Raw genomic sequence first — 16,541 nt, forward strand, 5'->3', positions numbered from 1 at the left:
TCTGCAATAATTGTCCGTTAATGTTTCGAGACATTTGTTTTCTGGCCGATCTGATGTTATTACCTTTTGATGAGTTTGATATAATTCTGGGTATAGATTGGTTAACTTTGCACGATGCTATTGTGAATTGCAAATGTAAAACTATTGATTTGAGATGTAAGAATGATGAAATAGTCCGAATTGAATCTAGTAATTTGAATGGGTTACCAGCTGTGATTTCGTCAATGAAAGCTCGAGTATTGTGAGAAAAGGTTGTGAAGCTTACTTTGCCTATGTGATTGATTTGAAAGTAACAGAAAAGAAAGTTAAATCAGTGCCTGTTGTCTGTAAATTCCCTGATGTGTTTCTTGAAGAACTTTCGGGATTACCTCCAATTCGAGAAGTTGAGTTTGGCATTGAGTTAGTACTGAGAACTACTCCAATTGCGATAGCTCCGTATAGAATGGCTCCGACCAAGTTAAAAGAATTAAAGTCTCAGTTGCAAGAGTTGACCAATAGAGGATTTACAAGACCGAGTTTCTCACCTTTGGGTGTTCCTGTTTTGTTTGTGAAAAAGAAAGACGGCACGATGAGAATGTGCATTGATTATCGTCAGTTGAACAAAGTGACTATCAAGAACAAATATCCTTAGCCCAGAATTGATGATTTGTTTGATCAGTTGAATGGAGCAACCATATTTTCAAAGATAGATCTGAGATCAAGTTACTATCAGTTGGGAGTAAAAGATTCAGACATTCTGAAAAATACTTTCCGAACTAGGTACGGCCACTATAAGTTTTTAGTTATGCCTTTTGGATTAACGAATGCACCTGCTATTTTTATGGATTTGATGAATAGAATTTTCAGACCATATTTAGATCGATTTGTCGTTGTATTCATTGATGACATTTTAATTTATTCGCGTGATGAAAATGAACATGCCGAGCATTTGAGAATAGTGTTACAGACTTTGTGAGATAAGAAATTGTATGCGAAGTTTAGCAAATGTGAATTCTGGTTACGAGAAGTTAGTTTTTTGGGACATATATTGTGTTAGCATCAGGTATTCGAGTCAATCCGAGTAAAATTTCAGCTATTCCGGATTAGAAGCCTCCGAGAAATGTTTTTAAAGTTCGCAATTTTCTTGGACTTGCTGGTTATTACCGAAGATTTGTAAAAGGCTTTTCTATGATTGCAACTCCATTGGTGAAACTATTTCAGAAAGATGTGAAATTTGAATGGTTAGAAAAGTGTCAGAAAAGCTTTGATCAGTTGAAAGCCCTATTGACTGAAGCTCCGGTGTTAGTACAACCAAAATCGGGTAAAGAATTTTTGATTTACAGTGATGCTTCATTGAATGGTATGGGCTGTGTTTTGATGCAAAAAGGCAAAGTCATAGCCTATGCTTCGAGACAGTTAAAGCCGCATGAAAAGAACTATTCGACATATTACCTTGAATTAGTAGCTATTGTGTTCGCTTTGAAAATTTGGCGACATTATCTGTTTGGTGAGAAATGTCACATATTGCCTAATCATAATAGTTTGAAATATCTGATGACTTAGAAAGATTTGAATCTGCGACAGAGAAGATGGCTAAAGTTACTGAAAGACTACGAGCTTGTTATTGATTATTATTCGGGAAAAGAAATGTTGTTGCTGGTGCTTTGAGTCAGAAATCATTATTTGCATTACGTGCTATGAATGTCCAGTTGTGTATATCTGATGATGGCTCGGTTTTAGCTGAATCAAAGCGAGACCATTGTTTTTACAACAAATTATTAATGCTTAAAAAGTTGATAATAAAATAATAGAAAAACGAGCTCAGTGTGAATTGAATTCTAATTCTGAATTTATAATTGATGCTGATGATTGTTTGAGATTCAGAGGCCGAATTTTTGTTCCTAGAAATCCAGAATTGATTCAAATGATTTTGAACGTAGCTCATAATAGTCAGTTATCTGTACATCCGGGTAGTACAAAAATGTATAATGATTTGAAACATCATTACTAGTGGTCTGGAATGAAAAGAGATATCTCTGACTTTGTTCGAAATGTTTGATCTGTCAACAAGTTAAAGCTGAACATCAGGTGTCATCCGGTTTGTTACAACCGATTATGATTCCTGAGAGGAAATGGGATAAAATAACGATATATTTTGTTTCAGGTTTACCTCTATCTCCACGAAAGAAAGATGCTATTTGGGTTGTGGTTGACCGATTGACGAAATTAGCTCATTTTATTCCAGTATGATCTGATTACTCGTTTGATAAATTAGCTGAGTTATACATTTTTTATATTATGAGATTGCACGGTGTTCCATTTTCTATTGTGTCAGATAGAGAGCCGAGATTCACTTCGCGATTCTGAAAGAAACTACAAGAGGCTTTAGGTATGAAATTCTATTTCAGTACTGCTTCTCACCTGCAAACGGATGGTCAATCTGAATGGATTATTCAGATTCTCGAGGATATGTTGATATGTTGCATTCTTGAGTTTGAAGGTATATGGGAACAGTATTTTCCATTGATTGAATTCTCCTATAATAACAGTTTTCAATCGAGCATTAAAATGGCACCGTACGAAGCTTTATATGGTAGAAAATGCTGTACACCTTTGTATTGGGTTGAACTTAGTGAGAATAAGATACACGGGGTTGAGTTGATAAAAGAGACTGAACAGAAAGTGAAAGTGATTCGTGAAAGTTTGAAAGCAGCTTCCGATCGACAGAAATCTTATGCGGATTTGAAACAAAAAAATATTGAATTTGAGATAGGTGACAAAGTGTTTTTGAAAGTATCTCCGTGGAAGAAAGTACTCAGATTTGGCAGAAAAGGAAAATTGAATCTGAGGTTTATCAGGCCGTATGAGATTATCGAGCGTATCGGACCGGTTGCATATAGATTATTATTGCCACCAGAATTAGAAAAGATTCATAATGTGTTTCACGTATCGATGCTTCGATGATACAGATCTAATCCCTCATAGGTGATTTCTCCGTCCTAAATTGAAATTCAGTTTGATATGACCTACGATGAAGAACTGATCCATATTTTGGCTCGTGAGGTTAAAGATTTGAGAAATAAGAGAATTTCATTAATAAAAGTAATGTAGCATCGACACGGTGTTCAAGAGTTTACGTGGGAGCCCAAAGATGCTATGAGACAGCAATATCCGAATCTGTTCAACGGTAAGATTTTCGGGGACGAAAATCCCTAAGGGAAGGAGAGTTGTAACAGCCTGGTTTAGACCCTAGTCGAAATAGTGGTTTCGAGACCACAAATCTGAGTAAAAAAATATTTAAATACTATTTTCTGTGTTTATAGTATGTGGTTAAGTATGTGTGAAAGTTTCGTATGAAAATTTAATCGTTTGTGTGCTCAATTTGATAAAAGGACCTAATAACATAAAATGCAAAAGTGAGGTTCCATATGTTAAAAGTACCTATTTGCTATGGCTTTTTAATTGAGAGGTCCTTATGTGGTAATAAACCATTGAATTATTGAGTGGGCATTAATGGCCTTAATGAATATGAATTATATGTTTAATCATAAAGGTTAAATTAGTAATTATTATAATTATGGTTATTATAATAAAACAAAATGAATTTTGTTTATCATTTTAACATCACCTAGCAGAATTCATCAAAGAAAAAGAAAGAAAAAAGTCTTAGGGTTTCGGCACTTTAAGATTGAATTAAGGTATGTGTTTTTGATTGGTTTTTGATAATTTCTACGTTTTATTGATCGTTGCTTAGAGTTCTATCAAGACCATGTCTCAATTTTTGATTTTGTTGATGTTTTTGAGTTGAGATATTGATGAAATTGTGAGTTTTGTGTTCTTAAATGATGAAAATAAAAGATATGTGTTGGGTTAATATATTTTGTCTTTGAATTTTTGATGAATTTGAGTAATTTGGGCTAAATTATAAAAAATGAGATTTTGAGGGACTAAAATGTGAAATAAATGAAATGTGTGGACTTACATGAACACCATATATATTCGGCTAAGCAAGTGTGTATGGAAATTTTGTGTATTTTGTGATTTTATGAAGTAGGGACTAAATTGTCAAAATGTGAAAATGTGAATGTGAATATGGATTGAATTGAATGATTTGTTGAATAAAATAGTTAAACTTGAATGTGTTTAGATCATGAACCAAAGAAAACAGAATTAGATCGGGGGAAAGCGAATGTCATTGAATAGTAGCCCGTTTCCGTTCATTTCCATATGAGGTAAGTCAATATACAAATAAATGTGTTTGAATTGAATTATTAATTGCTTACATGATATTTGAATTGTGATGAATGGATTTGAGACTGAATATGTGAAATCCGAGAAAGTTTCGATAATGTGACGATGTCTGAAAAGTCCCGTACGAACCATAAGAATAGTTAGGATACATATGTCATAACATAGGATTCGATATGTGTTTTCGCGTAAGACCACGTCTGGGACGTTGACATCGACTTATGATTTACGCATAAGACTATGTCTGAGACATCGGTATCGTATTTGATTTCGTGTGAGACCCTGTTTGGGATAGTGGCATCGATATTTGATTACATGTAAAACCATGTCTGGGACATTGGCATTGTACGAGATTTTTGAGCTATCTGAGTATCTTTATTGATTCCGAACGGTTCAACGGACATTCCAAGAAATGAATGAATATGAGAATGTGTATCCAAATTCAGGTACGTTTGAAATGTACATTATGATTAAGAATTAAAGGTAAGTATATGTTTATATGTGGACATTTGAAATATGTATGAATTATATGAGTATGAAATGTATTATGTGTAAGTGATTTATGAATAATTGAGTTATGTGGTTATGTTTTGTTATGAACTACATGAATGAAATGGTTTAAAAATATGTTATGTGATGAGTTTATTTGTATATGGCTTACTAAGCTTTTGAAAGGTTACTTTATGTGTGTTTTTAATTGTTTTATAGATATCAAAGCTACCGAAGCTCAGGGATCGTCAAGGATCATCACCACATTATCAAACTCTATTTTGGTACATTTTGAAAGTGTAAATATTGAAGTATGGCGTATATAGGCTAGAAGTATTTGAATATGTTTGTGATGTATATATCATGCCATGTGATATAGCTAGATTTAAGTTGTCATTTGGTTTGGATGTGAATTTATAAGTTGTGTTAAGAAGTGGTATGTTTGATATGCATGAATGGCCTAGTGAGAAATGTCAATTTGGTAAGTTGGTAATATGATTTAGTTGTGGAAATGTTGTGATTTTGGTATGTTTTGCAATGGATAAAAAGGATGAAATTGGAGGATAATGATATGGTATGTTTGTTGTATGTTTTGGTTGTGAATTTATTGAAAACTTGAAATGCAATTAATGCCTATTTGTTAATTGTAGGGAGGACCCTTAAGGGTGGCATTATGGCCTTGTAAATGGCCTACTTTTGCCCACACGGGCAGGGACTCGGGCGTGTGTCTCAGCCGTGTTACTCGAGGGTCATTGCGAAATGAGCTTGAGCAGGCTACATAGTCGCACACACAGGAGTGTGCTAGGCCGTGTGGCCAAGTCAGTTTTGAGCACGGGCTAGACACACGGGCGTGTGACTGGCTGTGTGGTCCAAGTCAATAGGCTCCCTAATTTTTATACGGCCTGGAATACGGTCGTGTCATGTGGCCGTGTGAACAAGTCAGTATGAATACCCTGTTTTGCCATGGCCTGGACACATGGGCTTGTCTAATGCTGTGTGAGGCACACAGCCTGTTCATACAGGCGCGTGACCTTTGCAACTTTGAAAAATGTTTAAGCTTCAAAAAATTTTGTATGTTTTCGGTTTAGTCCCGACCTCTTCCTAAAGCATGTTTAAGGTCTCGTAGACTTATACAAGGGACAATTGTGAATTACTATTATATGTTTTGATTATGTGATGCTTAAGTATATGTGAATGTTCTAATATGTTCGGTAATGCCTTTAACCCTAATCCGGTGATGGATACTGGTTAAGGGTGTTACACCCTATTTAAAAAAAGCTTTCTTGAATAGTTTAGCAGTTAACTAATAAAAGAAAGGAAAAAAAATTACAGAAGAAGAGAAAACAAAGAAGAATTTGTAAGGTTAGTACAATATTAATTTTATTTTATTATATTTTTTTATAGTAGAATATTGTTTTTCAAATAATTATTGGGAAATTTAATTTCTTTTACAGATTTAGTATTGAAGATGGACCATCAATACTATGTACGTGTGTCTTTTGATGGAGTAATTTTAAGAACACAGTTGGTTGTATTTTTTAATCTTGTCAACAAATAGCAATGAGATTTAATAGAAATGTATCTGTTAATGATATGAAAGAAAGGATCACTGCAAAAATTGTTAGATGTTGTGGGGGAAGGATTTCGAAACTATTCTACAAGTTCCCAGTTTTGTCAAATCCCGTCAAATTTACCAGGATGGAACTTGTAGATGATGAAGACGTGGAGACAATGGTAGTGCTTTATTGTCAGACTAGGAGTTTTAATACTGAACTGATTCAGTTGTTTGCTGAGTTAGCTGATGTGGAGTCACCTGAAGATTTCACGCTATTAAGGGAAGAATATGGAGTTCAAGATCCGTGTACAGAGGTTTCGAGAGCGTCTATTGATAGGCAGTCGTCTATACATGGTTTTTATATTAATTTTAATACTCCAGCTGTGTCTAACTAATTAATCGATTGGTTGATACTCGCTTATCTTCTAACCTCACTTTCTCAGCCAAGATAAATTATGATTTACTCGATTCGACTTATCTCCCGACCTCATCTAGCCTATGATAACTTCCTAAGGGTTGTTAAGCCTAGGGTTTAAAAACACATAATTTATTCCAACTAACCCTATTAGGAAAACCCTAAATCGTTCGTTAATCACATTCCCATCCACTCGTTAATCTCCCATTAGGGATTTAGCCACTTATGTTATTCATTATCTCAATCTCAATTGAATAAATCATGTGAAGAACACGATTGAAGTGGAAGAGGAACGAGATTAGAATAATCATGGATTTGATATTGAATGGAGAATGGAGTAGAAAATTTATTGATTGGAATAAAGAAATATATTGAATGCAAAGAAAAGATAAATTGAAATACTTCAATAATATAAATAAACTCTTGAATTGAAATTGATTCTAAGAGGAAAAACAAATAATTATGAAAAGGCGAAAGAAAACTAATCTTATCATACTCCTAAACTACTAGGGTTTTTTAGTGCGTTTAGGATGACTTATTTACATCAAACCCCTAATATCTTATTTATAGAAGTTGTGACACCCCTGACCCGTATCCATCGTCGGAATAGGGTTACGAAGTATTACCGTAAAATCATAATGTAAAAACATACATTTCCAATCATTTCATTAAACATAGCATAATCAATTAATATTCATGCACTTCACCCCTTAATCGAGCCCTCAAGGCCTTAGAAATACTTTAGAAATGATTCGGGGCTAAATCGGAAACATTTGGAACGTTGAGGAAAAAGTTAGAAATTTTAAACTACAGGGGTCACACGACCGTGTGACTTACACGGCTGAGACACACGCCCATGTCTCAGGCCGTATAACAATTGAAATAGGGACACACGACTGTGTCTCAGCCCGTGTTCGTGCCCGTGTAACTCTCTGGCTTGGGTCACATGGCCAAGCCACACGCCCGTGTGCTAGGCTATGTAACTTCCTAACTTGCAACCTTTAAAACTTACAGGGGTCACACAGCCGTGTAGCAGGGCAAAACATACCGAAACATGCGTAATATGACCAATTCAATAAACCATTAATCTATACAACCAATATGCCAATAAGTCACCTAAATTAGAAATCATTAAACACATCTAAACTTATGCATATTTGGCCATACATCAACCGTACACAAATAAGTTAATTCCATATCAAAACATACCATAATTGATCGCATAACAAACATACCATCACTTACCACTTTGGTCATAAAATCATGCATCAACTTGACCATATTAACACCTAACTACAAGGTATTAAAAGTGCCAAAAGAACCACTGTAACACCCCTAACCCGTATCCGATGCTGGAATGGGGTTATGAGCCATTTCCTAACATAACACAACTCAAAATAATATTCATTACATTTCATACTTCGTAACTCAATCTCATGAAAAAACTTATATTTTAAAACTTAGACATAATCAAACAAGTATTAGCAACTAACAAAAACTTATGCATGTGATAAAATATACCATTTCATGATTGATACATTTATGTAACACCATATACTTTCCTTATTCATACATAGCGAAACACATCATTAATCATCATCAAATTTAATTAAAACAAATAAATATGTATTAAACTTATAATAACCCTATCATACGATTTGATCCAAACAATCCAAAATACTAGCTCAAATTATATACTATAATCATATATAGAATACCAATTTACGATTAATCACTTATATATATATATATATATATATATATATATACTACATATAACTTCCATTCAAACACATGATATGATAATTTGAAAGAACTTAAACATTGTCCAAAACGTATAACACTAATCATATATACCATTCATTAATAACATATAGCATTATATCCAAAACAAATTAAACCATGACTACACATAACCAAATTCAAACTTAGTAGTTAAGCCATATTCGCATGGCTGAAGTTTTACATATTAAGGTTCGAACAAAAATACATATTTGCCTATACATGCCATAATGTTAAATTAATATTTACTAAAAAGGGTACCAAAACGTTGTAGGTAGGTGTGATGACTTCGACGATGGTTCCAAGTACGCAAAATGGGTCGAAGGAAAATCTAAATAAGAGACAAGTAAAAACACCAAATGAATTTTCAACTCAGTAGTCGTAAGCAATAAAATGCAATAATTGACTCAGATAGTGTCGAAATAGAATTAAAAAGGTTCATATATTACCTAAACCATTAATTCATTACTAGTCAACTACCAATAGTATATCAAAATATTACATAACCGATTTCTCACATGTAAGGCTCAATTAAGGAATTTTGCACTCATAGTACCATGCTAACCCGCACACAAAGTGCTTTAGAAATCCACACGCGAATCTACGATTCAACTCCGCACACATAGTGCCAAATAATTCCGCACACATAGTGCCTTACATATACGCACACATAGTGCCATACAAATACGCTCACATAGTGCCATACAAATACGCACACATAGTGCCACTTAAATCCGCATATCTAGTAACCAAAGTCATTTCGTTATAAATAAATGATTGATTCAATTAACTAAATATAACTAGCCACAAATCTTTCAATCAAGAATACATGAACGTGAGTAATTCCTTTATGACATGTATATACCAATTATGTATAGAATAGCCAACTTCAATTGCTTATAGACTTACCCCTTTTTGGATAAAAACAGTTCCAATCGGCTACTCGATGTTTTTCGCTTTGCCCTTGCTTGATTCCCCTCCTTTAAGTTCTTGAGCTTAATCAAAATAAGTTAACTAGTTTAACCACCTTGCTAGTTATTTGTATCCAAATAAAAAAAAATGATTTTTATATCATGAGAAACACATGGTAAAATTTGATTCCTTTCTACTTTATGCTTTTGAGCTATTCGGCTAATAACCACATAATATCATATTACTATCAATAATCAAATCAATATTTCCATTACACATACATATAACACACACACACACACACACACACACATATATATATATATATATATATATTTTGTATATACAACAACTACCCTTGCTAATTTCTCACATATATAGTTTAATGATTTTCACAACACTTTATAACCATAATTGATCAAGACATTAAAACTTCCACACCTATTCATCTAATGCATTATCACCTTCCAATATAACCTTTTCTCAAATATGTTCACAAAGTAAATATATATAATCATGAATCAAACTCAATTTATAACCAACCTCACTCATTTGATCGATTATATATAATCAAAGATAATATCACAAATGTGCATACCTATATAACCGAATGTGCAAAATCAAATTCAAAATCACCTATGTACTTAATTAGATGGCCGAATATACAATATTATTTATACTATCATTTTTATTTCATTTAAACACATAGCTTCATCTCATGAACCTTTTGACCGAATTCTCCTAAACTAGCATAGCTCACATCAATTTATATCATCATATAAATCCACATATATCTATATATTTAGCTAAATTTTCTTTCACCTTTCTACTATTTCCATTCACAACATCAAAAACACCATCCCCTTAGCATTTACTCCATCTAACCGTATGCCCATTTAATCACCTATTTAAGTAGAATATCAACATATGGGTTATAACAAGACATTGACTACTAACTAGATTTTCAATAAAATTTAAAAAAATTAACAAGAACCTTACCTTAATCAACCCCTTAGGAAGGCCGAATGTCCTAGAAAATTTCCTCCTTCTTTCCCCTAGTTATGGCACTTGTAAGAGGAAGAAGATGACCACACTCTCTCCTTTCTTATTTTATTCATCTTTTCCTATTAATTTATTTCTTTTATTTAATTTATTTTAACCATTAGCTAATAGAAAATTATAACAAATTCAACTTAGTGGAAGAAGTATCATTACTTGGCCGGCCATTACTTGAATTTTGCGCAATTTAACATGCAAATCCAAACTTTCACACTTTGTAATTATTTAATCCTTTCAATTACCTATCATAATTTTCTAAGTTTCTCAACTAAGTCCTATTATGAAAATTTACATTTCTTAGACTAAATTAATACATCAAATTTGCACACATACACCACCACACATAGAATAAACGTAGTTAAATTTAAATTAAATTTTTATAACTCGGTTTTGTGGTCCCGAAACCACATTCCGACTAGGGTATAATTAAGGCTGTCACAACCACAAATTCAAAGCAACATTTACATGCCATAAACATAAACTAGTCATTAAATATAAGTCCACCTATACATGCCATTATAACCTTGACCAAAACATCAAAATCTATCGATATAATCGCTGGATAGTGTGATAGTTCTCCAACGAGCTTCCAAACCGATCGAGCTTCCGATAATTTATAAAACATAGGATAGAAAACTACGTAAGCATATAACGCTTAGTAAGTTCGTATAACATGAATATAACTTACCATTTCAATGCATAACTTTAAAACTAAACATGATACAATCCAACCAATAGCTTGGCACAAGCCTGAGCATCATCAACAACAAATGTTGTGCTTTAACATATAATTCACTTGAATTATCACATGGTAAGATAAATTCACATGAACATAATGCCATTGGATTCATACTTTCTATAAACATAGATATACATTCATAGATCATTTCATACCTTTCCATAGGTTCATAACATAACCATTAGAACACTTACCGTTCTTTCCCTTTTCATGCTCGTTGAACCACTTAGAATAATATCGGATACACAGGAAAGCTCACATAAAGTGTTCTAAACACATGGTCAAGCCATAAAATGGGTCTGCTCACACAAGTTGACAGTCGGAATGTAAGCTACACAACGCCGCTCACACAAGCTGACGAGTATCAGCAACAAATGCCGGAACTCAGCCGTCGGTAGGACATTCAAGACCAGCACTTGAAACATGGTAGCCCTAATGACATGTCATTTGTATAATATACATTCCTAAAGATCAAATGGGGCTCAATAATTATCGAAATGTTGTTGGATTTCCATCGTTTCATGACTTGATAAATAATACGATAGCATATATATCAAAATAACATTAAAACGTTATTTAAACATACAAACTTACCTCGATTACAAAGACACAAGAACAAGATCACTAATCTGATGCTTTAGATTTTCCTCGATCTAGATCTGTACGATGTTTATCTTGATCTAAATAAGCAAATTCAATTCATTTAATAATCATACTATTCAATTTAGTCCAAAATCCATACTTTTACAAATTTACACTTTTACCCTTAATATTTTAACTTCTTTACAATTTAGTTCTTAGGCTCGTAAATTGACATTTATACAAATTCATCCACTTTTCATGCTAGACGAATTACCCAGGGACTTATACAACCCCATACAACTCAACATTTCACAAATTTATCATGGTATTTTACTACTTTTACAACTAAGTCTCTAAATGATAAGTTCATCAAAAATCACTTTACAAAGGTTGTTTATTTAACAACAAGGACTCATAATATTTCATTAAAATTCAAAATCATGCAAGAAAATTCATGGAAAAGCCTTAAACCTTTAACATTTTTCAAATTAATCCCTAGGCTAGCTAGATTAAGCTACAACACTTGAAAAACATAGAAATCATTAAAAACGCGATAAAAATCACTCACATGCAAAGAGAATGCTTGGTCGAACCTTCAAAGCACCAAAAATGGTGTTTTTCTCCAATATTTCGGTGGAAGAAACCAAATTAGAAGTTTTACTTTGTTTTAATTTTCTTTTATTTATTAAATTACTAGTTTAACCTTTGTTATAACATAAAAATTCATTTACTCAGTGTCCATCTTTGCCCACTATTTATAATAATGGTCTAATTACCATATAAATCCTTTAAAAATTTAATTTCATAGCTAATAGATACCTTTAAATAATAGAACTATACTTTTGCACCTTTTTATGATTTAGTCCTTTTCACGAAATTAAGCATGCAAACGTCAAATTTTCTTAATAAAAATTGTATACGACCTTACTAGGATTCCGTAGACACTAGAATTATAATAAAATAAATATTTACTCGTCATATTTGTGGTTCCGAACACTTTTTTGATTTCACTAAAAATGGGCTATTACAGAAGTGTTGGCAGCCCAAATTAGGTTTTTAGCACGTTTTAGGTCTTCGTATAAGGTTGATTGTGCGGACGAAAATAGTCTCGGCATCCTTAGGCTATAAGTTGACTTGTGTCGCGACATACAATGTTTATGGAGTGACACGACAAGTGAAAATTTCCTTGTGTCATTCATTTCGTGCTTTGACGTCTTGGGAAGTTTGTGTGTCATTCGTCCCTTACTTCCACATCAATTGGACCTTTAATCTTTCACCCTACACACTCAATTGAGTATATTAGAACTACCTAAGGTCCATGTTAGCCTAATAGGTCACCACACTTACAAAATGTGTTAAAAACACTTATTTTACTAATATTTAATTCTAAGTACTAAATATCGAAAACGTAATGTAAAATACTAAATTGCCTATACAACAAGCTTTTTAAGTGCAAAAATGAATCAAATTAACTACTACATTTGATAGCAAACCACTCATGCCAAAAACTGGTTTATTATCCTTTTTGGTCATTTAGATAATTGCTATATAGGTCCCCAAGCCTTTTCTAAATTAAAAATCAATAGCGATTAAACTTTTACAATTTAGTCCCTGAGTTTAATTAACCACTTTATCAGTTAAATTACTTAACCAAACTTCAATATGTTTTTATAATAACTTTGTAAATATTCCTTTTTTATGTTTACAGGCTCAGTTTATAGAAATGATGTTCCAGATTCTAACACTATTGAAATTTGGGTCGTTGCAGTTTTGATTCTAAAAAACTTAACCCTCAACATATGCACATTGTGTAACTTGGTACTTTTTTTTGTAGTTTTACTTTTCTTTGTGACCATTTCACCTAAAAAGCAAAAAATAAAATAAAATAAAAATTATCAGCTAAATTTAATTGAAAATATACCAAAAATGAAAATACTCAAAAATCAAAGATAATAAATTTTATCTTTTCTTATTCTTTTAAGATTAACCCTAAATGTTACAAACACTACGTCAAAATAAGATTATTGTAGTGTTTTTTTTTAGCTTATAGTGGCATTCATAAAAAAAATAACAGTGAAAACGAAAGTGCCACCAAAATCATCGGTAAAACTACTGCCACAAATATTTAACGGTGTTTGTAGGAAAAAATGCTACTAAAGAAATGGACATACAAAAATGCTTTAGACAAAGATGCCACAAATTGTTTTACGACGTTTTTGAAGACAAGTGAAGCTAATTGAAAAAACTGGTGATGTTTCATTTAAAAACGCCGCTACTTGCACTGCTATATACATTTTTTGCTGTAATGAAAGAAAAAAAAATCTACAAAAAGGTCCAAAATACACAACTTGTAAATATTGAGGGTCATATATTTTAGAAACAAGACTAAATTGAACAATATATAAATGTTGAGGGTTAAAGTTGTTATATACCAATTTTAAAACCTGCTAAGCTATCTTTCCATTAGTAATTTTGCGGCTGGTGACCAAAAAAAAAATTGAATAGTTGGCTGACCATTTTATAACTTTTCATAGTTGAATGATAAAAAAAGAAAGGCATAATTGTAAAAAAACCCTCAACATTTGGGGGCTTTTGGTTTTGTGCCCTTAACCATTTTATTTTTTGATTGGCACGCTCAACATTACAATTTTTCAGAAATCAGTCCACTTTTAACGGTCAACTCACATTGATCGTTAATCAAACTGTAGGTCAACATAGTAGCCCATGTGGCATGCCACATAAGCACACGATGTCATATATGATGTCATCTATTTAACTTTTTTTTTATTTTGTTTCCATTTTCTTTCTTCTTCTTTCTTTCCCTCTTCCCTTCTAACTTTTGATTCCAGCGATGGATTTTTTTATCAGGTTTTGACTTCATCTTTGATTCTTTTGTGGGTTCCCTCATTTTTAAAAACCCAATTTCAAAAACTAATCAGAACTCAAAATAAACCAACAAGATCAACAAAATTTGCTCTTTAAATTTGCAAAAGACCAAACTTTAAACACTTATCAAGCTGAGTTCTTTAACCCCAAGCTTCCACCCAGAATCCTTTCCTCTTCCAAAAAGTTCGAAGGCTCATCAGACATTGTTGACCTCCGTTACCACATGGGTCCCGTCCTTTCTTCGTTGCCGACCAATATCTACCTCATTTGGCACAGTCGTTGGTCTGTTTCCCAAAAACTCCTCATCAAAGACTTCATAAATCGCCCACGAGTTAGCCAAGCTCTCCACAAACCCACTGGTGAACGCATGGTACACTGGAGAGGACCCCACCCCACTGACGGAGATAGGAGACCTTTGTGAAGGGTTGTACGGTACCGGCAACAGCGGAGGGTACATTGGTCAAGTCATGAGAGACCATAAAGGGAAAACGTATAACATGAACAGCAACAAATGAAGGAAATTCATGGTGCAAATGATTTGGAGCCCTATTTTGAAAGCTTGTACTGGTCCTAATGCTTTGGATTAAATTTAATTTCATATTTCTGGGTTTTTTTTCCCATTGAAATCATTAGATTCATTTACATGGAATCTTAGATTTTTGCATGTCAATTTAGGGTTTGAAATAGTTATATGTATTGTAGAGTTGTATAAACAAGTTGATGATGAAGATGAATAAGTTTAAATATTATAGCATTATTTTATGTTTAATTAATATAAGTAGAAATTTTTGATTTTTTTGAAATTTTCCATTGTAGTGGTGGTGATAAAGAGCAAATTTAAAGCTTTGGGTTTTAGAAGAATCCTTCAATGGTGTGATTTGCATGGGAAGAGAGAAAGAGGGAAGAAGAAAGAAAATGGAAACAAAATGAAAAAAAAAGTTGACATATATGACGTTGTGCGCTTATGTGGCATGCCATATGGGCTACTATGTTGACCTGCAGTTTGATTAACGATCAACTAACATTGATCGTTAAAAGTAGGCTGATTTCTGAATAAATCGTAATGTTGAGGGTGTCAATCAAAAAATAAAAATGTTAAGGGCACAAAACCAAAAGCCCCCAAACGTTGAGGGTTTTTTTTTTTACAATTATGCCAAAAAGAAATTTACTAATAGTTAGGTGACTACTAGTGTAATTTACTTTCTTTTCAAGGATATGATCTTTTGGGTCTTTCATAATTTATTATTTGCAATAGTATCCTGTTTTGATTTTGGAAAGAGAAATTTCGTTATCAGAATTCGTATAATGATAAATTTAGTGTCTAAAATTTATCTATTTTGTCACTTTGGTTCTTATTCTTTTCTATTCTATTCTATTCTTTTCTTTTTTTAATCATTTTGACCTTCAACCTTCAAAATTTAATCAAATTACTTTCTTTTGGGGAGAAAATTGATTGAACTGTAAAAAGTTAATGGCATTGGCATGAGCACTCATGTGGCTATTCACGCATAATTCATAAAAAAATTAATAAATTTTAAAAAAACTGATTAAATCTTTTAGAAAATATATTGGTGTTAGTCGCAAAGTAAACATAGAATGTCATGTGAGTTGCCACATCAATGCTCTTAAAATTGTAATAGTTTAGTCAAGTTTTCCATCCATACAAAAATAGTTTGGCTAAATTTTAAAAGTTTATGACTAAAGGGATTAAAAAACGAATAATGAGCAAAGTGATAAAATATATAAATATTAAAAGCTAAATTTATTATTATATCTTATTTATATTTAATAATGGAATAAGATATCCAAATTTATTATTGGAATCCATATTATTTACAATTTACTTATTTAATTTTCAAAGTTGAAATATTTAGCAAAATATTGGACGAAGATGA

Source organism: Gossypium arboreum, chromosome 1 (genome assembly GCF_025698485.1).
Source record: "Gossypium arboreum isolate Shixiya-1 chromosome 1, ASM2569848v2, whole genome shotgun sequence".
Classification (NCBI taxonomy): Eukaryota; Viridiplantae; Streptophyta; class Magnoliopsida; order Malvales; family Malvaceae; genus Gossypium; species Gossypium arboreum.